Here is a 23,476-nt window from a genome sequence, read left to right on the forward strand (position 1 = left end):
GTTGTTCAGCATGAAGAAAGGTGTGTTAGAGTTCAGTGTATAATAGCAAACAAACCATCTCCATGTGAGTGAGGCTTCCGTTCTCTCTCTCGCTCCTCTTAAAGTGTTAATAGATGACCTTTGTGTGTCTGTCCTCTCACTCACTAACTGATCAGTCTAATCAGCGAGATCATTATAAGTGAGATCAGTAGATCTACCACTCGTATTCACCGCTATTCATCACATCAGGTCTTAATTGGATTGCTAATTGATGTGTAGGAACCCATGTAATTGCACTAAAAAGCACTTTCTGCAGTAGCCCGCTGTGTTGGGCAGGTGGGGGGAGGGGCGGCGCACTCAAACTGTCACACCAGCATTCTAATCCACTGTGGTCACATGGTACCATCCAAAAGCGTAGCAATGTTTACCAAGTTGTCAGCGTTTACTCTGGAACAGCCATGCATGTTGATGGAGGCCACCTGAAACAACACACACTCTCAGACGCACACACACACTCACACACGTGTGCACTCGTCCTTGCTCTTGCTGTCTTCTAAACTCTCCAAAGAAACATTTATTTTCTCCCCTGCGACACTTGTTAAAACCAAAGAGCTCTGCACTGACGCCTGTGAGAATTATACCAGCTAACTGATGGCATGCAGTTTAAATTAACATGGTCGATCAACCACGTAATGGACCACGATGAGACGCTATTCAGGCTGGAACTAAAGGATCCTTGATGTGGCAGCTAGATAAAACAAATCTAATCTCAATTAAGAACAAGTCCTCTTCATTACAGTCATTACTGTTCTCAAGGCCTTAGTGAACAACCCCAGTCTGTAAGGAAAACATTCTATTTTTATAATATTTTGTGATTTCTATTCTTTATCGTCTCCTGTCTTCATCGGAGTCTATTTGTGATCATGACAGGAAGCGATTCAGCGTTCAAATCGTTCCCTTTCATTACTCAAATTCTTGATTGTGTCGCCTTACAATGTGCTCACAACTCACTTTGTGTACAAATGTTCATATTTATACAATTACTAACCACATTGTACTACACTGTGTACTTATTGTGACCTATACAGACTTGTGATGGTCTTCTGGCTCAGTGATCCATAATGTGTGTCTGAACATGTGCTGGCAGGTGAAGCTTTGTATTGGAAATCAGTAATGCCACAGTTAAGAAGGTGCCAGATGACATGTATGTGACATTTGCAACACTCACCTGCTGTCAGCTAATTAGATTTCAACCAGGATTCTCTCTCTGCATCTCTCCCTCCCTCCCTCTCTCTCCCTCTCTGACACACACACACTCGCAGATTCACACACACACAAATTGGGTTGCATTTAGCCTTGGGTCGAGTTAGCGTGAAATTCCTTTCACTCCCTGCACTGTCCTGACCACACACTGATAGAAGATTTAGAGATTTCGCCTGGCAGAATTACTGCTTTAGAGAGAAGCAGACAGAGGAGGGAGACGGGCCAGAAAGAAGAAGAGAGGGAGAGCCGCAGAGGCACTCCGACGACGAGAGCGCGCAGATGTTACACAAAAGTCAACATTGGCCACCATCTCCAATCCAGCGAAAATCACATCATCAAATATTTGCCGTAGACGTGGATTTCTCCTCTGTGTCAGTTCTCGCCGGTCGCTTCTCGTCAGTGTCAGACTTAACTAGGCAAGCAAACTGCCGCGGAGCCATCGGCCTGTCAGGTGCAGCATATCGACGCCTCGTGGGGGCAAAAGAGTCAATCTGTGCTGACAAACGCTCACTGCCGCACTGCCAGTCAGGTACGTACCGCCGGCGTTTCAGAAGGAGCGGAGAGGAAAGGAACGGTTTTGCGAGGGGAATTAGAAGCAACTGCCGAGGCCCCGCCAGAGCTGAATCTGACACGTGTGAGAGAGCGAGAGGGACGCTCCAACTCATTCCAACAAATTCATTTTGAACCCACGGCACAAGGGAATAAGGATCATTCAAGGTTTACTCGCAATTAAAGCATCGCCGCTTTCAATACTTGCCCGTTGCTGAAAATCCCCATTCACACCTAAACATGCATGAGTGATTTTACAACTTGTTTCTAATTAAGAAAAAAAACATTAAATATACACTAAGAGGGTCAGAGGCCTCTTTTTATCATAGCTAGAGCCCAATAAAAAATAACTGTATTTACAAAAAGGCCCTGCCGGAAATTCCCCTTGACTAAAACATTGCAAGAACTAACTTTTTATGAACCGATTTCTTTTAAATAATATGCTTCTGTTTTTAGTTATAATGATGTTAATCCCTGTGCACAAGGGGGGGGGGACAAAAGTGATAATGGGTGAAAAAAGGTTTTATCGGTTTGCACATAAAAAATTGATTGTAAATATCGAGTAGAGTCTTTTGAAATTCCAATCACAAATATGAAATTGCAGTCACATTTTGATCTGTGAAGCTATGTGAAGGAAATGTGGAAATTACTAAGACACAATCCACTCAATAGCGCTCACAGCTCACCACTTTAGCCTCATTCATGTCTGTCTGCTGCTGAGTTTGGTTCCAATGTCTCATTTCTACAGTGAGGTCAGAATGTTTCTTTAAGTGGTTGGTTTTGATGGAGTTTTATTAAATATGAATATAAGAGCGGAGAGAGCAGATGCAGCATCTGACAGGACACACCAAGAGGACGGTCACCATGGCCTTCTGGGACGTTGATGCCGAGGAGAAAGGGGTGCTGTGACTTTGCGTTCTCGGCTTGGGTTTGCGACAACCTGTGTGTGTGTGTGGGGGGGGAGGCTGCACACAGAACACTCAGTGATACACAATGGGATCTGTCTACGTCTCATCTTGTCCTTTGTTTTCCCCTCCAATCTGTATGACACATCCACTTTACTTCCTCTGTTGCTAATGCGACGCTCCCGCACAATCATTTCAGGTGCATTAACAGGGTTTCACCTACTAATTAGCGCAAGCTCTCCAGGCCTTTGATCCGATGTCAACGCACTCTGGATGGCTTCCCAGTCTTTGAAGGCAGCTGCCATTGAAAAGGTGCTTTCAACTACCCAGAATCCTTTGGTTCTGGCTGTGCGACTGGCTGTGCCACTGGCTTTGCTCGCCGCGGGCCTCTTAGGGGGAAGAGCTGCCCTGTTGTCGTGCACTGTGCCTGGCAGTGGTGAGGGCGGTCGGGGGGGTGAGATAGCACAGCGTACAAACAGGTCTCCAGGAGAGATAGCGCGCTCTCAAAGGCTGTGATTACCAACAGCCTCCCTCACAGGGCCGGTGTCAGAGGTCAAGCCTTCCAGTTTAATGCGAACATCTTGACCCCTTTGTAGTATACAAGCTTTAGGTCTGGTATTCTTCACTAGTCTTAAAGTGGCTTCATCTTTCCTGTACCTCCAGCCCCCTGCCCTCTCTCGCCCTCACAGCCTCTGTCATTAAGACAACGCCACAGGATCGCAGCAGCTTATACCTGTGATTAATATGTTATGGGATTTTTGAGAGGAGGCTTATGCCACAGCTAGATTAATCACTTTGTGAGATCTCTTTAGAATTGTTTACCCATAATTAATGGATGAATATGTATTAATTCAGTATTATAATACATTATATAGCTTAAGGTCAATTGTACATTAATACGCAAAATAATATCCCTGTCATGTATCAATGGTTGTGGGGCAAAGACAAAACCTAACCAAAGTCACATTTTGGAGTTTGTGAGCCTGCAACACAGAACTGAAGGAAAATAGAGAAATATTGAATTCAAGCCGACTTCTTTTTCCACATTCCTCTTATCATGCAAGTGCTACACTTCCCCAGGTGCAGCGAGTGGCACAATGTGGGATAAAAGGGAATAGAAGTTATTATTTTTTTTCTCTATTTTTCAAAGGCACATTGTAAGCAGCACAAAAGGGATGAACTGCGCCTTTTACAAATCAGTGCAACCCTGTGGGAAATTTATTGGTGGATGACATTGAAGTTAAAGGTGCACAGTGAGTTGGGCTCTGTTGCTTCCTAACTTGTATATCTGAACACTCTTCATGTGCATGAATTTGACTGGGAGTAAAAAGCCTGGAGCTGCTGCGGGAGAATGTGTTTGGATGTGGACGCTGCTCTGTGATAGACAGCGCCATCATTTCATTACGCCACAGTGAGGGAGACCGATAGAGGGAATGCAAACACAAACCCAGCCTGTTTAGGAGGAGTGCCACATCGATTCAGTCTGTAACGCTGTGTTTCATCTCCTGTCAAAACAGCAGCTCTGCCCACTAAGCTCTTTGAGATGGCGGCACTCACAATAGAGCCTGCGTATTCTGTCTGCATTTAAATCAAAGCAGATTAAACTCTACATTCAGACGGACAAAACTGAGCTCATTAATGTGGCGTGTTTACGAAACGTGTGAGTGTGTGCTCATATGTGTGAACGTGTCTTTATTGGTAAACATGCAGCATTTGTGTTTTCAGAGGTGAATACACTGGCGTCAAATTTCCATGACAATGAAACAATGTGTTTTGCGCTGACTTGCACTACGCCAGGCAGTGTGACACCAAATCAGTTTGACTTGTCATTTCACTGGTTTTGCTTGATTCAACTGTTTTCCTGGCTGCCTTTCACCTTGAGATTTTGTCCTTTACTTTGCTTTCAGCTTCTCTGAGAACAAATTTACAAAACCTCACTTCTAAGCAGAATCTCCTGCCATCTCTTGTTATATCATTTATGCAACAGCAAGTATGATACAATGTACTTGGTTGTATCAAGGTTACAAAAGACTTTGAACAAAAATGGTTTGTTCTTCTGATGTTTCCGAACAGCTTCTTTCTGTTCTAAACACGACACCGCTAACTTGTACAATAATTCACACTGCTCTTCCCACCCTTGCATACCAAGTCATCTGAAGCAGTAGCCATGGCAATAATGATAGCACATAATTAGGGTTTCATATCCCTTAGGTTCTCCCATAATTGCTGTCCCCAAACCAGAAATCTACATTTGCATGTTTCTGAATATGACAGAAAGTCATTAGTTGTAGACAATAAGGATTAGGGTTATGCAAAGCTTAACTGTAATGTGGGAGCTAAAACTGAACGTCTTTATGTTTGCCCTAACACAGACATCCTCATCAGCACCACCTCCTTATGGTGAATATAGAGAAAATGTGCCTACATGTATGCAGATGTAACTACCCATATAGCGGAATGTATTCTATGTAGCCTTTGTATTACATGTCTGGTATTCTTCTGAAGTTGTCGTGTGACCTCTTTTGTTCGCCTCATATTGCTTCTTAGCCATTACTTGTGCGCTCATATTAATGTAGTATGAAGGTGCCCAGACACACATTATTCAAATGTGTATGATAGGCTGTGTCCTCATTGTTCGCCTGTATAAGGCCAACACTATGCTGATGTAATTGACAACAAGTATGCGCCCACATGTGTAACCAAATCAATTAGGCAGGGGGAGCTTTCAGTTCCGCCGAGATGGATGTCGACTGTTCCAAACAGTGTCCCAGAGGAGAAAACATTTATTATCCTGAGTTTTTCTTTCAGATCATTTCTCAAATTAAATAAGTAGGGTGCAGCTACGGTGCTGGCTGTAGAGCAAAATAGGTGAAAGATTAATCAGGGAGAACTCTATTGCAATGACAGGAATTAATGTGAGAGGAAGTTACGGCGGGATGAATGGATAAATGAAGCACGTAAAGGAAAAGGGACAAAAGTTGAGGGGAAAAACGCAGAAGCAAGTCTGTACCACAACAGAAGTAGTCAGCAAATCCCAGAGTGTCCCCGCGCTCTCTTAGGAGTTACTCCCTCTTCATTTATTTACGACTGTCTGCGGGAGCGGGAGCAGATAAACAACTGCAGCTCTCCCGTGAGAGGGCCATGCTACTGCCAGACCCTAATGATTATGAAACGCATGATCAAATGTGCTACATAGCTCTCTGATGCATGGAAACACACTCATACATACACATACACACACTCGCGCAAAAGGTATAACACTCGTAACTTCCTTTCCATTTATGACTTCCACACTGACAAATATGCACACTCAGCCTTCCAACTAACCCCCCCCCCCACGGATGGAAATATTGCTTTACCAGCAACATCAGTCAGAGGGTTTTTGGTGGCTTTTTGATGAGAAAATATCTGCATAAGAATGAAATCAGTCATGTGTGAGATTTGTCTATGTATCAGCTGTGACCATTGCGGAGTTTGACTTAAAGCGCGGAGAGGCCAATAAGTTGTGAGCTGCTGCATATTTTAAAAAAAGGCTGCAGAAGAGGTAGCAGCATCTAAAGTATATCCTACCATTTTGGAATGCTTGAACAGAAAAAGGGATTCTGCAGAGTTATTTGTGAGAAGCCAATTCTCAAAGGTTTTAGCTGTGGTGCATTCTCATAACCCACAACGCCACGGTTCATTCTTCTGCATAGAAACACAAAAGCTTCAAACCCATATTTGTTCCATACCCCAAGGCAGCCATTCACAAACAAATGGCTCTTTCCCCCAACAGACTACACTCTTGCGCACTATTATAAGCTGCCAATTCTACATCTGAAATTGTTATTCACAACTTAACATGGAAAACATGCACAGTATTGGATTGTGGCGATACTGTAGACCCTGTTTAAGCATGCATTGAGGAGTAGATTCAGGAAGGGGCCGGTAGATTGTTCAAACAGATGAAATAGCTTTGGGCGAGTGTGCCTTCGTTTCACTCAAATTCGGAGATCACGATCACAAATATGGAAATAATGGTAAATTTGTCCTGTGCGAACACGGGCGATGAATGATTGCAGCGTGGGATACTATAGCTGTCTGCAGCAGCTTTGAAATAAAGAGCAGACACATATACAATAATAAATTATTAAACACAACACACAGGTTAGAGGTCTCCCTTATCACTCCCCCATGCTACACAACGGCTCAACTATACAACAAAACAGCTTGTTAAAATCAGCAATAAGCCACTATAGAAGAGGTCAAAATGTAACAACTGCTTAAAAGATTCTGCATCAAACCAAAATAATGATGGATTTACCAATAAAAATATGTTTACATCTGCAGAAGGGCCAATGTAATCTAAAAATGCTGATGTGATTATTTCTTATGCCCGTAATTTAGCTGTAATTCAGCCTCCTGTCGAGGTATGGAGTGGAAACCAATAATTCAGGCTCCATTACAAACAAAACATACTGGGCTCAACTTTTACTTTGATGTAGCTGACTTGTGACTTCTGTTGGACTCGAGCCTCATGTCTCTGTGCTCCACGCGAGCTCAAAGCTGCAGAATCTTGGCCGATGCCAGCAGCATTTTTAGAGATAAAAACTTGGAAAAACAAGGACCTGTAAGCTTTAAATGGAAGCTAACAATGTACCTGTTTGCCTCTAGTTGGAATACACTTTGGGCTGTTTTTTCTGTCTCAGGTTCTTAGGTGTAGTGCTTTGGAGTATTGAATGTAAGAAATGTTCTTTATCAAGCTGCTGTGCCTTCCAGATTTGTCCATATCCCTCATCATCCCTCATAAAAATACACACTGAATCATAGCACGTCTGGCTAACAAGGCTATACACAACAAAGGCCCTAAAATATTTCCTAGTTTTGCAGTGTAGTCCACCTGCAACCATATCTGACTGTCAAATCCAATCCAAGACTCATGTTGTGAGGCCAACACAATTCTATCGCTAAACTGAAATGATTGCCTCTGTGAACTCGGAACAAGGTGGTACAAATCACAGATGACATCTTTTCACAGAGGATTTGTTCAAAAGAGTGAAGTGAAGCAGGATGCAGGGAAATTATCCTCCCTGTAGTCATTTGTGTATGAAGAAGAGACGTATGTGTCGTCATAAAAAGAGTCCTGCAGCAAAAAAAAAAAAAAGGTTGAGCATTCCTGAGAGATCGTAAAAGGCAAATAGAGGAGGAGGAGTTCTGACAGCAAAAAAAAATATTGAAAATAACCCCCGCATTGGACCCTTTAAACTCACCTTTGCCATTCTGAGTTTGTTTACGTCACTGTTTGTGCTTGTCAAACTATTCCAGAGCTGCATGACAAGACAGTTGTGAAGTCATGCAGTAAAATAGAGCCTTATTGATCCTTCTTGTCTATGCTGGGGACTACTGAACTGAAAACATCCAATGTGTACTGGATGAGTGCATCTTTACTGAGAAGCATTGGCCAGAAAGCAACAGCTGTCCACTTTCTACAGTATGTTGGAGGCCTGAACCATTCCCCATGCTGTTGTTTTCACGTGTCTGAAACTGCATATTGCATATACTGTATTTCAATGATTACCCCTAAAGTGTGTGAAATAGAATTAGTTTATTTTTAAGACATTTAAACGGAATAGGTTACACTAAAGGGAGTGCAGTGTAGAACTGTTTAAGTAGTAGTATGTTCTTATTTTCTTTCTATTTTCTATTGGGGGGTGTAGATTGGTTGGCTCGAAAAAGGTGAAAGCAAAGTGAAAATGTAATTTACAGTCTCTCCCATCCCCTCACGGTTACTGTTACTGAACTCCCTGCTTCCTTGATTTATATTTGATATGGTATGGAGGCTGGTGAGCACGGGTGGTACAGCTGGGGTCTGTGTCAGATAGTGTGACCTGTCAACATGAAAGAAGTTCCCCGACATAAAAGCGGAAACTTTTTATGAACATTGACTCCCTACACCCTTCTTCTATTAACTGTGTGGTAAAACATTCAAGACTTTGCCCGACACCAGATAGGGTCTATGATCCCCCAGGCTACATAGAAGCTGAATCAATTTAGACAATTTGCTGAATTTAATCTTTTATTATTAATTTAAGTGTTTCCAATTGTCATTCTTCAGATACTTACTGATAGATGTAATAATTTACATTGTGAATAAAGCCAGTGGCACTGTGTTAATCGATTAGGTAAATAACCGGATTTACATCATTTCTTCCTTGCAAACAAATAAAAAATAAAAGTAACCTGAATGAAGATTCTTTTATCAGCTATGTCTATAAAAGCTTAAAAGGAAAACACTATGATTTTCTTCTCTGTCTGACAGTCTAAATATAAACCTCACATCTCATCCCCCGTTTACACAAATTGTCACTATTTGAGTGTTAACAGTTCTCTTTCCATCATATTATCATACAGTATAGGATTTTATATTTCTGTTTCATTTTACTTGCTAGCTCAGCGGACAAATGATTTCCTCCACTAGACTTTCTGCTGTCACATTATCTCTTCACCATTAATGATAAACTCCTGAGTGACATGATGCTTTGTTTATGCCTGCAGACACAATGAGCCGGTACAGACAGTCTGCGGCGGTACAGCACCGCCAGTGTCCAAACTGTCCAGAATTTAGATAATGAGATTATACACAATCCTTTTATTTATTTTTAGAGACAGATGCAATTTTGTGCGACTGAGAAGAATTGATCCTGAAGGCAATGGGACTGGTTCCTATCTAGCTTGCAAACTTAAATATTGCTATTGATTTATTTTTCATTATCTTGAAACTTTTGAGTTGAGTTTCATGCCACTGATCTATTTCTCAATATTTCCCCTTGTTAGCATAATAGCACATTTACTGCTTTTTATTGACGTAATGGGGTTTTTGTCTTGTGGTAAGAGTTCATTAAGAATATATTGGGCTATAATGAATTGCAGGGTGTGTTTTGTTTCTTTTGAATAAAAAAAAATAAACAGAGGCGGTTTCATTTCAAACATCAGCCGTAACTCCACTAATATATATTATAATTTCAATTGTATTGCTAATGATTTTGTAAATGTAACCAATTCATCATTCTCAAGACGTTTGACCAGAAAGCTGAGCTCCTTTTAGAATCATGTGGGATGGGTGGATGCGGCCATTGCAGCGGCCTGCTGCTACCTCCAACGCCCACACTTCTTCTGTCTGCAGTGTCTGCAAGTGTTTGCAATGGCAGATGACCGCAGCAGGTCTGAGGGGGGACACGGGCTTTCTTAGGAAGAGCAATACAACACTCTTGACATGCACATAATTGCCTTTGGCATAATGTGAAATCATCGCAACCCAGTGTCACGGGTTCTCATTTCCGGCAAATCGAAAGTTGGGTTCAATTAAAAAAAGTTAAACTTTGATTAATTACAGTCTGTTAATATCATTGTAGACTGTGGAATATAGTACTCTGCTGCTCTCAGAACAGTCATCTATTTGCCTTCAAATTGAAGTTTTACATTCAATGCCTTTTCCTAGTTCTTGTCCTCGCAGAGATGGAATGTGTCTCATAGTGCAGGGGAGTGTGTGATCATTACTCTGTCACTCTACGCTCTGGTTATCATTTCCTCTAAAGCCGCTGCACTGAAAGAATATAATAGCCCTTGTCTCCGCTCCTCAGTCTCCGATCTCCCTGATTGTGCCCGGCTCCTCTCCAGACAAATGCCAGGGTGCTTTTCTTCCTGCTTCACAATTAACAAAATGGCCTTATTCAAACAGGAGGGCATTTCAGTCCAATTCTGAATACCAACATCCTTTTCTGGTAAAAATGAATGTCAGTTCACAATTGAATCTCCATCCTCCTCTGTGTTGAAGGGCGGGCGGGCTTATCCCGATGGGAGGGTCTCTGCTTTAGACCGCAAGCTCCACCATTGATAACCGTAACGATTTGAGCCAAGCCCATTAAAGGTACTCACTAACTGACATCACAGGATGAAAAAGAAATGTTATAACACAATTGAATTCTTATCATAATTAATACATTATACATGTTCTATATCTTTTGTTTAATGTAAAAATGAGCTAAGGTGAGTATAAAGCAGCTGTATGTTATCATATATGCAATTATTTGTCTTTCCTCATTTCTTGTGGAGGGCCCCCCCGATTCTATTTACCAAATCTCTCCACAGCCCTCATTGATCCAAATATTACATGACAGATTGAGCTCACTCACCATGCATACCACCATTACCTACAATTATCCATCACAGCTATCACTGATTAAACTATGCTCAACCCCAAGCTGCTGGAAATAACCATGACGCATGCCGGTCAGCCTGTTGTTGAGTTTGCACGGTGGCGATGATGATGATGGCAACATCCTGGAGACGCATTAGACACACAGTAAACCCGATTCCATGGAAAATCTATCTCCTGAACATCCTTAGGACTCCTTCCTGGCAATTTTCTTTCCATCTCCTCATTCACGACACATGACCACAGGCAACAGCTGTGTGGGCTGCGTTTCATGTTATTTGAACTGGATTTCATGAAAGTTTTTTTTCCAGCAGGTAACCGTCGGGGGGATTTTCAGTGACCGAGTTCAAAACTTCATGTGACTTCTTTGATGAATAGCATCTTTTGAAATTACTTTGTTATACTAAAGGAATTCATTAACTGTTTCTCAGTCGACTGTTAAGACTTTATCCGGTTAACAACACACATTATGTAATCATAAATATACAAATGATACGTTTCCACACTCGCTAAGACTCTGTTATTCATAACCTCAATTTTTGCCACACGGGATATATTCTTTTCTATTTTTTATTTCTTCTTTTGTCTGCTTTAAAAGTTGGCCCATTATTAGTGTATGACTCCCCCTGAGCTTTTGAACACCAACTTGGTTACAGAAGTTATCCCGCTGCCTATCCCGCTAATTGCAATACATTGTTGAGCTTGTTCTGATTTTTCTTTTGTGTAATATATGAATTTGAAACAGTGAAAGACGCGATTTGGATATCTTTCATTAAATGTACCGGCTCTGCCCAGGGGGGGTTTTTCACTGGTACAATGGACTATTCTCAGGACGGGAGCCCACACTCACAGAATGCAGGATGAAGAATCCAAAAGGTTGTTAGTACGGCTTTCTGTTGGACGCTTAATGCTGAAATATTGGGGGGAAAAAGTTGTATTTCATATTTTTAGTATTTTCTGGGATATTTGCTTCATCTAATCTGGTGAATATAAGAATTGCAGAGGTTGTGTTCCGATCGGTTGATTTGGTCCAGACCTGAGTGCGATTTCAGTCTTGACATATACTCAAACAAACCAATCTAAGGGGTTTATATGTGCTCCAAACAAGGCAGGTCTGAATACAGCCTTAAAATGAGTTTAACAAACATTCAAGCAATCCAATGAATCAAGGCCTCCCAACAATGACTAATGACATTTTGTTGTCTTCTTTCACTGACCCAGACACACTAACTGAACTAAACTTCACAATGTTGTCCATAGACTTCACAGTTGGGCATAAAAAATCAGGTTACTGAGACACAAAAGCAAGAGTGCATAATGTACATGTGGAAACTGTAAACAGCTTAATTTCTACTTAAAATTATGACACTGGACCAAACAAACTGCCAGTGAGATGAGATTTCTTCCATGGCTACGATGCAACAAATTGAGCTTGTTCCTGTTGATACAGTCGGGCTATTGAAGGTCATCGTTCCTCATTTCCATTTTGATTCAAACGTAGGAAAAAAAAGACGCTTTCAATAGATTTTGTCTTTTGTCGTGATAAAAACATCGTCTCATGGGAGTTGCTTTTGGAGTTTCCTCTACAGGTGGGAAGATAAGAGATAAGACAGACAAGAGCACACACTGAATATTGCCCGATAGCTTCACGTAACAGCTTGATTTCACCTCAAGAGACATGTTTATCACTGCCAGGTTGCCATCCTGCCATAATACTGCCCCCGTGGCTCCACAGTGTTAGCCAAATGACAAATGAGTAAAAAGCCATTGTGTTCATGTTTACCCGTGTTTGTTTCCTAAACAACTTAAATTTGATGTGTGCCAGACAAAAAACAGCATTTGTTACATCCATTAATCACGTTTGGATAAACATTAATTTAGTTTCGACATGAAGATAGCATTTGGCATTGTTGTTTTATATGCCTCTTAGCATACAGCCACTGGGGAAAGTGAAAACAAAAATACTGCAGGCTTGAATAGTCTACTTAGTCCCTGAAGAGCGGCAGACTCTCCTCGTCTCTCAGGTAATCCCAAGTGGTTCCTAGAAAAGCTGTGCACTGGTTTAATTTCCCTGAATCATTTCATTTCATGGAGATTAGCATAAAGAGTGAAAAAATGAAGGATGGATATTATACCAACAGTTTTCACTACCCGCCTATTCTGTACAGTGTACAGTTATTCTGTCGCCATGTGTGATCATCAATTCTTAAGGCCAATATCAACGTCTAGTACTTCTGATCCTATAAACTGATAGATGATACCAACATTTTACGCTTTTCAGACGTATACTGTAGTAGACACTGTACACCCTCAGGGTTTCTTATCGGACTCCATTGTACTTTTCTTCTTAAAATGTTCAGTTTCCAAACTGAAATAAAACTAATATGGATAAATAGTATTCTCAAAAAACACTAATAACAGCGAGTAGAGATGTTGCTACTACTTACTAACTTATTTTTTCATTAGGGGTCCAGAATAGAATTCCAGAACTCAGTGCATTTCACTAACTTTACTTGTGTTTTCTGTGCTCTCTCATCTCACAGATTGTTGTGGAAGCCTGTCCTGTAGAGGTGAAGACCCTGTCCTGCTATTAGTAGTGATATCATTAGTTATATTTACACGTATACTATCGTTGTTGTTGCTGTGCCTCTCTGTGTGCATCTCTCTCTCCCTGGTCAAGGCAGATGGCCGCCCACCTAGACCCTGGTTCTGCCTGAGGTTTCTTCCCATTAAAGGGGAGTTTTTCCTTGCCGCTGTTGCCAAGTGCTAGCTCATAAGGGATTGTTGGGCTTCTTTAAAATGTTCTGTATACGAAGTGCAGCGAGACAGAACATTTGTTCTTAAAAAATAAAGTTGAATTGAATTGAATTGAATTGAACACATTACTGCTACTAAGCAACTGCTGCTCCTAGTTGGAAATTGTAGCCAAATGTGTAATAATGAGCTGCTTTTAAGAAATAAAGTCAGTAGAATGGAAAAGCCCAACCGCATATCCTGTGAATTATGTTAGAATTAGATACAACCATTGTAAATATTGAATGTTATGTGTATTAGTAATGTCCTCAATGTGTCTGACACAATGATCAACATGACTGGAATGAATTATGACAAAAGATTCACTTCAAGATTCACTTCAAGATTTCTCAATTAGATCTACAGAGCGCATTTTAAAAGGTAAGGGATACATTGCGGTCTTTGTTAAATAACACAATTGTTAAGTGTCTAATTGGTGCATAAGTGTGTCACTGCCCTGGCACTCATCAGTGACATTGAATGGCAAATGTTGAATAGATGCATAATTTAAAACCAATAGAGTTGTAAAAGTCCAAATAAAAGAAATAAGGCCAATGACCCATTTTACACCAGAGTACTGTAGTTGTTAAGACTCTACTACAAAGAGAATAAATATTCCAATACACCAGTGTAGAATCATATTCATATGGAACACAGCTGGCATTTTGTCCTGGAAGAAAAACAATTCCTTATTTATGTATCTACTAAGGAAAGGAGAAAGCACTCTCCACCAGGACAGCATCACTGTAGGATTTCCATAACCCTCAAGACAGGCTTTGTATAGCAAGACAAAGGTTGATTGATTACCTCTAAATGTGTGTCGTCACTGCAGTACAAGTATTCTAAGTGATATCGCCGTAACCTTCAGTACACTGGGAGCAACAATAAACACTTGTCAAGCAAGGCAAAAATAATGAAGTGGCCTTTGCTGCAAGATTCTCTGACACTCATTTGCAAATTCACATTAACAGTATTCCGACTCCTCTGAAGAGTTAATCATGTCTTTTGTGATTATCACGGATTGCCATTTTTTTTTTAAATGCCATCCCTTTATCTCAGCTACATACATTTTAAAAGGTTGCATTTCATGAGACCCTGCCTGTATTACTGTAGCATTTCGACAGCCTTGCGCGCGTGGCAGTTTCTTCTCTATGCATATCAATCATGCAGCTATTTCCATTTCTGTGCAGATGGCATTGAGCTTAAAGCAGCAAGATCCTAACAGACCCTCAAATTAACACGCTTACTTCTACAGAGTTAATGACCCTTTACATTTCCAGCCCTCAAGATTAGAACAAAAAACTTTGTCAGTCCAGATCCACAGCTGTGTGAGGTTGCCCGCATTTTAAGTGCTAACACGTTTCAAAATATGCATTTTCTATGTGTCCTACCCAACTCCCAACTCCATCTGAACTGGGATTTTGTCTCTACTGATTAAATATGACTCCCCACATTGATTGTATCAAAATGTTACATTACTGACATTGCTATTTTCAGGTAAGCCCTGTTTTCAGCACTCGCCCACCACAGTGACCACCAGTTACAGCAGCAGACCACCTGCCTGGCTGAGCACTCAAACACATTTGGAAGTGATAGCATTATTGAACTTCTTTTGCAGTATCAAGTGTTTAAATCTGTTATGATACCCACAATGCACTCTAGTGTTCATCACCTTCTCTGTTTGCATCATACTCTGAAGCCAACCATTCTCAGGAGGAAAGGGTTATCATCAGCCAACCAGCTTCAAGGCTCAATGAGCCTCTCAGTCAGTCAGTCAGTCACAGGCTCTGACAGGTGATCATTTCTAGTCTTTTTCAGTGGTTTGCAGCTAAATTCTCCTGTGTTTAGACAAGTGTCTAAAAATGTCACCAGAGACCACATGATAGTATTAACTATCTGGACTAAGCATCCATTATATGTAAAGCACACAGAGGCTCACAGTTCTATGTATACACACTGTATATCCAAAAAAAACAAAAACACAAAGCTACAAACGGACAAACGGACACAAATACAGCCACAAGCCACAAGTAGAAAGCACTCAGAGAGGCCAATCCTTTCAAAATAAATAAATAAATTGAATTGCTAAATTGAACCGGAAAAATTGTCACAATCTGGCCAACCAGTACCAAAATGTCATGGTTCTTCCCTGGATCATGTTCGACCTGGCCGTCAAGTTTAACTGAACTCTATCAATAACTTTTCGAGATATTTACTGAAAAGGCCGACAAACGCGTCTGAGAATGTAACCCCCCTGGCAGAGGAAAAACCATAGAGACAGACTGAACACACACCCACACACAAGTTTCACATTTGAGACTGTGTGTGTGTGTGTGTGTGTAAACATGCACAGTCTGCTCAAGCCGAAGACTTCCTGTGGCATTAACCTCCCTGCCCAGACAACAGGGGATGGTGGACAAAAGACTATAAGGTTAGAGCCAAACAGAACATAGAGAAATGTACGCATGATGCCACTGTCTGTCTGCAGTCTCACTTCAAGTTGTCCTCATCTATTTTCAAAATATACTAATGCATTACTTCAGTACTACTTTCTCAAAAATAATCTTTTAAAAGTGCTTAGACATCTACGCCAGAGTACATGATGCACATACATTTTATAAGAAAAATATATATAAAAAACAAAACAAATACTAAGAGATGCAACTAAAATCACGGTAAAGTGAGCCCTGGATTGGACATTTGTGTATCTGGTGAACAACAACAGCAATAAAGGCCGTAGCAGCTAGGCCAGGGACCTTGGCAGTTTTCCCGGAAGAAAAGATGTGTTCTTCACCGTCTGCAGTGAAAAGCAAGTTCTTTGAGCACTTTGATAACTGCGGGATGTAGCTCTCCCTTGGCAAAAGCCTTCTCTACCACAGGAAACCAATCGTTCTTCAGCGAAGGGTGAGCGCCTTCACAACGGCAAAGCTGTGTGCTTGTAGTGCTTCTAGAGAGAAAAGAGGTCATCTGAACCACATCTCTAACAGCAAAGTTCTGTAACAAAGAGAGACGAGATACAGGAAAAGGATGGAGAGACCAGAAGCGGGAGAGAGGTGGTGGTGTTCAGTGTAAATCTTCAGCAGGGGGAGGAATTTAATCTAAATGATGGCCAACAGTTTGCTCATTCCATCATCATTCCATCGTATTTCCCTGCTGTGCTCCGCCATACTGTGTTGCCAATATTGTCTCTCATAGCATTAATTGCCAGCCGGGTTGAGAAAGTTCTGAGGTCACTATGTGTTCATGTGTGTAGGAGGGTCTGTGTATGTAGTTTCGCCAGTGAGGGTAGGGGCTCAATTTATGTGGTTTGCTTTAAGTCTTGGATCTATGAGGAAAAGCTACAAATTCCCAAAACAGAGAAAGAAGTATGAATTATGCATGGGTTTACAATCATTTTTAAAGGCAGGGACCTATTTGCCCCGTAATCCACCATTACATAATGGATAGTGGGGGAATTGAATTTCTGTCAGCATCACATTTCTTTGTGTTGATAGGAGAATACATGTTGCATTTGCAGCAATAGCATTCTGACAATATTATTAGAAAACATCAGGCCAGGAACTTTTTTAGAAACGCTCCGAAATTTTGACAAAAGACTCAAAAACCTCTTAGTAGGGGCTAAGGACATATGAGAGAGTCCAACTGCTATTCATCGACCCAAAACGTCCACTCTAAACATTTAGTATCAGCCAATAGTTGTCCTGGAAGGGTAAAATGTCACAAGTCATCCATTAAAATTATCTATTACTCGATCCCTCTCAAAAAGCTTTTTTCTGTTGCTGTGTGTGTCCATAAATACAAACCACCTAACCATGCTTCAATGACGCAGGCACACACACACACAATCCTCTCAAATGTGGCTTGTTTTCTGTGTTCGTCATGAAGGTCAGAGGGGGAGTTAGTGAAGCGCCTCAGCATGTTTGGTGCAGTTCGGGTCATGATAACAGCAGACCCTGCTTTTCGTACCGCTTTCAAGGATAGGCATTGGAGAAAAGGTGTAAAAACTACTACTCCGATTGAGTGATGAAGCCTTAATGCTTTTATGATTACATTGCAACTTACATACCGTGAAACACATTGCTTCACAATATGCAATACTGGCTCCATCTGGCTAAAGAACCTAACCTCACCTTCCACAAGATAATCCAAAGACATGACAGGTAAGCTTGATGTGTTATGAACTTTCAAAATGGCTAATCAAAGGAGTTTTTTTTTAAATATTAACCATGAGCAACTGGCCCTGTGAGGACTCTCTCCACCAGCCCTCCACTCTGATGCTCCACTGTATGGACCGCAAGGATTCTCGAGATCCCATTGATCTGCTTCCACTCATCTCCTCTGTAATATGGTTTGTGAGGGTTGTGCAGTTGCCTTGACCCTCTCCTTTAAGGAACCTCTTCATTCACCATTGTGTCATATTCAATGATGAACGACATGAAGGTTCATTGCATTTTTCAACATTTTTGGGGCGATTTGGAATTCTTTAAGCTCGAGCGAGTGTACAAATAGAAATTGAGGTATAAAAACAGGATCTGTATGTGTGTTGAGAACACATTATACGTTTGCAACACACATTGTTCAGCGCAAACTTTGCTACATATAGCAAACCACCATCAGAGCAGAGGTACAGTTTCATTTCAACACCAGTCGAGCTGCAAGTACACCTTAATATATGTGCTTGTTCAGATCCCAGGGGGGGAGGGGTATGGTGGGATTCTACAGATGGTGAGAATGTGTTGCCTTTCTGTTTTCACACATTTCACACAGTTTTCACACCTTTCTGAAATAGGGGTGTCGCACAGGCGAGTGCCTTTTGAGAGCGCACGGACTATGACAGGACAATGGCTGAAGGCTAATATTGTAATATGTCTCCATACATGCGGGGGGTTAAAAGGTACTTGCATCAGTTTGATTCCAGCGCCTAAATCCCTAGTTTGGATCACAGACTTTACTTATTCATTTGGCATCAAAGACACATTCTTGTTTTAGATGAAGGGTAAATGACATGTTCACAATACAAGGGTCAAGAAACATGGACACACAGAGGTGGGTGGAGGAGAGTGACGTTACAGAGAAGCTCTAAAAAGATAATTTTAAGCACGTTTCAATCGTATATAGTTGTAATCCTCCAGTGTTCCCTTTATGATCCTTTTTTAACCTTAGCATCGTTAACAACTTGCATGCGCAAACTTCATATTGGAGACCCGAGACACTCTTCTTCTAATCTTTACGCTATGATGTGAAACCTCCACCCACACAGCTTTCTGTCGCCTGAATGCCTCGCTTTTCACTCTTCATACCGCATGCCAAACTAAATTTACATAGTTGTGTATCAACCTTTGTACTGATTTACTAAAGCAGGAGCTGCTGCTGTGGATGAAGGTAGCAGCCTCTTGATCCTGTTTGTTCATGTCGTGCATTTTTTTGCTCGCTCCCCACTGGTTTGGCTGTGTTTGTGATCTTTGTTCATCTTTCCCACACCTGCCGTCACGTTTAACTACCTCTTTTTCACCTGCCTGGCCCTCGTTCCCTCATTAGTCCCTAAAGCGTATATACGAAGACAGTATAGCAGCTTGATTTTCTTTATCCTCTGCCAGATTGTTCTTGATTGTTTCCAAATGGTTCTGTGATGGTATCCTCGCTGAGAGGTCCACTTTTCTTCAAAGTTCATATTTTTTCGTGCCATTGAACTTGCCTGATTCGGGAACCCTGCAGTTGTTGTATTTCAGCAAGATTATGTCTGAGTTTAGTTCATAAAGGCTGCTCCTAATCCCCCTGTGTTTGTGTCGCCTGCATTCAAGTCCTGACCTTTGCACCCAGTGACATACAGTGTTCGCCGCATCACAGTTAGTCATATATACATGTGGACAAGTGTGCACAAAACACACACACATACACACACAGGCACACATCAAATGTCCCCCGCTGTATTGGAATGGCAACTGGAAAAGGTCCACATGAGTCAACGCGGACACATGATGCTGGAATTTGAACCTGAGGGACCATGTTCAATCTGTGGGACATAATGCCCCCCCTCCCCCGCTCACTCAGCTGGCCTGGACCCCCGCCCCACCTCGCCAACCAACTGAAATCCTTTAAAGGCTGCCCAAGGCAAGGCCAGTTAACATATATTCAACTCGACAGGCGAGCCAGGAGGAAACAAGACCAATGACCCGCGTGGATCCATTCATATGCAAAGACTGAAGAAAGTGAGACCAACCAACAAGCCTAACCCTAACCCTCCCCCCCTTTTCACTCACTACCAATTTGTTTTCTTTTTTTGATTCATGTTTTGCCGTTTTGTCATCATGCATCATTGTGACTCTGCTCTACATCAGAGTGTGTGTATTTTTCCCCCCATGTCTAATTCTTCTCATTTACAACTTTTATGGAAATTTAAACCCGGGTTTCTCATTTTCCATTCCGGTCAGACTCTTTATCACATGTGGGTTTTTTATGTTGGTATATGTGGATTTGTAAAAATTGAACCAAACATTTCAAACACTAGAAAAACACAATTTTACCATTGTATTAAAAAAACAAATCTATCTTGGCAAATTATCTCTTCATTTGTTTTCTGTCAAGTTACATTTCTGCTAAAGTGTTTTTCACCCCTCCTGTTTAAAATATGTCAGTATCTGCTTTAATCTGGTTTATTCGGATAAAGGATATTAGTTTCTTTTTACTGATGACATAATTTCATCCTTTCATGTTTCAGTCCATCCTTATCTCCCTCACCCGTGTGTGACATGACAGTGGCAGTTACTGTAACTTTGGACATCTTTCTCTTCAACAGTCTTTGATGTAGTTACTCTGGGTGCATTTTCAGATTCATTGGGTTTTACAAAGCAGCTGGTTGACAATAAAAGTGGATTTTTTTTCCCCCAGCGCAGTCAACTAGAAAATGTTCATCCCTGATAGGAATCTATTTATTTCCTGACAGCTTTAACAGCATTTCAAGCAGCTATTGATGTTATTTGCTTTCAGATGTTATTTCAATGAGTTCAATTTTAGATATTGTGATTCCAAACTCTGTTGCAAAATCTGTGATGCAAATGTAAACACCAGGACCAAAAAAAGTGTTTGTTATTCACTGATTCTGTTTGGTTTGATTACATTAACATTCATAGACACAGTTGGAAACAATTCAATATTTTTTAATTACAATCAGAAACCATCACAAACCAAATTCTTTTGTTATGTTTTACTGTTTTTCATTTAGTTCTACTTTGAATTTGGTTCAACAACCTACATGCATGAAAACTGCTCTGACTGCTGTTCTATAAGTTCCACCTCTAAACACACTGTAATTCTTCAAGGGAGCGTGATAGAAAGCTGATGTGTCCCCCTCCAAATTTTTGACTGATCTGAATTTGATACCACAGCAGATGTGTAGCCCTCCCTGAACATGCACTGCACCATGCTGGCATTCCAAAAAGATTTAACACACCAGCTGCACACTCTGCTCCCACAGTTGCAAATTCTCCACACAGCACATTCATATGGATATGATAGCTGTGAAGGATGCAAAACCTAATGTTCAAAGCTCTGTGGTGCTACAGAGTTATTTATGGGGAAAGAAGGAAAACGTTTAAAAAGTTTAAAATGAGCTGAAGTTCTGAGGAGGCGCAGTGTACGTCAAACTACAGTGGAGCTGAAAACTGGCAATAGTGTGTATAATGAAAGATTTTGCCATGCTCATGACAATAGTATACACTGTTTATACACACACAGACAGAGGGTTAAAAGCGCCCTATTCTGTCCAGTCTACTTTCCACTTTACTCTCATCAGACCACACACAACTTCCTCATTCTATTCAGCATCCAAACAACGCTCTAATGTGTGAATGTTCCATATTATCATCACACATATCAGAACATTTTGATCCTGTAGTGTTGGAGTGCACGATCTACAATGAATGTTGATATTTATGAGACTTAAATCAGCTATAAAGCATCCATTCTTCCACTTACAAGATTAGTCCTTGGAAAGGGATCTGCAGTTAATCTTACTGAAGTTAATCACGGGCCAGACTCAAAAATTATACACAGGTCATCTTCATTCATTGTTTTTTTTAACTCAACAACTCACTCAAGCACACGCAGTAATTCCTCTATCCGGTGTGAAATTCATTCCACTGGTGTATGTTGATAGAATAACCTCATAACACAAGAGAGCAACCCAGAGCTGTGATTTCCAATCTCAGAGGTTAAACCACAGAGTGTCTGTGATCATTATGAGGGAGCGGCAACATCCTGCAGATGAGCTGATTACAGGACATTGAAGAGAGTTGATTTGATAGACAGTTTATCTTTTGCTTTAATTAGGGGCGGTTTTGGCGAGAGATACATTACAGGTTAATCACACGTTCATTAAGATGCACAAATGCATTAATTGTTGTGCAGTGTCGTTATCTGCACTGATACAGAGTAATTAATTGGATTTCACCTTTGGCTTTATGACCTGTCTGAGAGTTTTTATTTGGGCTTGAAGCTGCAGACACTACTGTCTGCTGCAGTCGATCTCCCCCTAATGTTTGTGCTTTGTCACTGTGGTAATTGGCAACACTTCCAGCACACAAACACCTATCTAATTAGGAGTGTTACCCACAGCTCAGTGAGACATCCCAGTGAATCTAAAATGTGATTCTCTATTGCTTTAAAGGACAGAAAAATCATTACACAACAGTTATTTAATATGTAAAAAACTTGTTGACTTAAAATGGCATTCATTATAATAAGATCAGGGCAGAGGCAAAATATTCATTATATTATGTTACCAGTGTAATGGCCTGTAATTGAGGCTTGCCTGCAGATGTAAATTGTTGTTCTACAGGGTACATAAAAGCACAAAAACAGTGTCTTTAAGCACACTGAGGAGAAAAATGTTTTTCAGAACATCACATAAATTCCAGTTCTGCTCAGCAGGTAGGGATCACTCCATGTCTCTAATTAAACCACCTACCTGCAATTTGTTGTTTGTGACTGGGGTCCCATTTGACCCGACAAACACACTTCTACTAGGCTGGAAAAGCAAACAAAGACAGAAATAAAGGAGAAACAAAGTCCCACCGTACGCGCATAGGCTAAGATCAGTGAAAGTCGCAGTTACAAAAGCATTTTCATTGCAAGAATTGTTATTAATATCAAAGCATCTTTCTTGTCATGACCCATACGTGGGCTGTGGTAGAAGTAAATTCAATCGAGTAAAAACATCAGCCTAAATATGTTGTTTATCTCTCTCAGTAAAGTTAGGTGATTGATCACTTCCTAAGACAAAACAATGCTCCAAATCTTCATCATTAAGCTACATTTTTATAAGGAATTTTATGCCTCAATCATTTTGAATAATGTTTGTTTGAAAAGTGTTATAAAACAAACTCACTTGGCCATTTGTCTTGCCATACCATACTTAATTTTCATGGCAGCAGCAAAAAGACACAGCGGATACATTCTACAACATAATAATAGTGAGGGATTCTGTGGGTAGTTGGGATGAATCTCATCTATGAACCTTTGATAAATGACCACACATTCTCAGATTAGTTGGAATACAAATATATCTAAACAGCAAGGATCTGACACCTTTAGTCAAGGGTGAAACTTCTGTTCTCAAACAACTTAGAGGACAATGACTGAGTAATTAAATTTAGATTTATGACCGTATCTTGACTCTTTAATTACAAGTTTCCACATCAGCATGATGTACAGGCATTGTGATTAAGGCTACATTGAATTAATATAATCTTATATTTCAAGGCCTGTTGACATATTGAAAGAGTGGAATATGGAA

The sequence above is a fragment of the Genypterus blacodes genome, unplaced genomic scaffold (genome assembly GCF_046128005.1).
Source record: "Genypterus blacodes isolate CSIRO-AG114 ecotype Tasmania unplaced genomic scaffold, CSIRO-AGI_Gbla_v1 ptg000017l_1, whole genome shotgun sequence".
NCBI classification, from domain to species: Eukaryota; Metazoa; Chordata; class Actinopteri; order Ophidiiformes; family Ophidiidae; genus Genypterus; species Genypterus blacodes.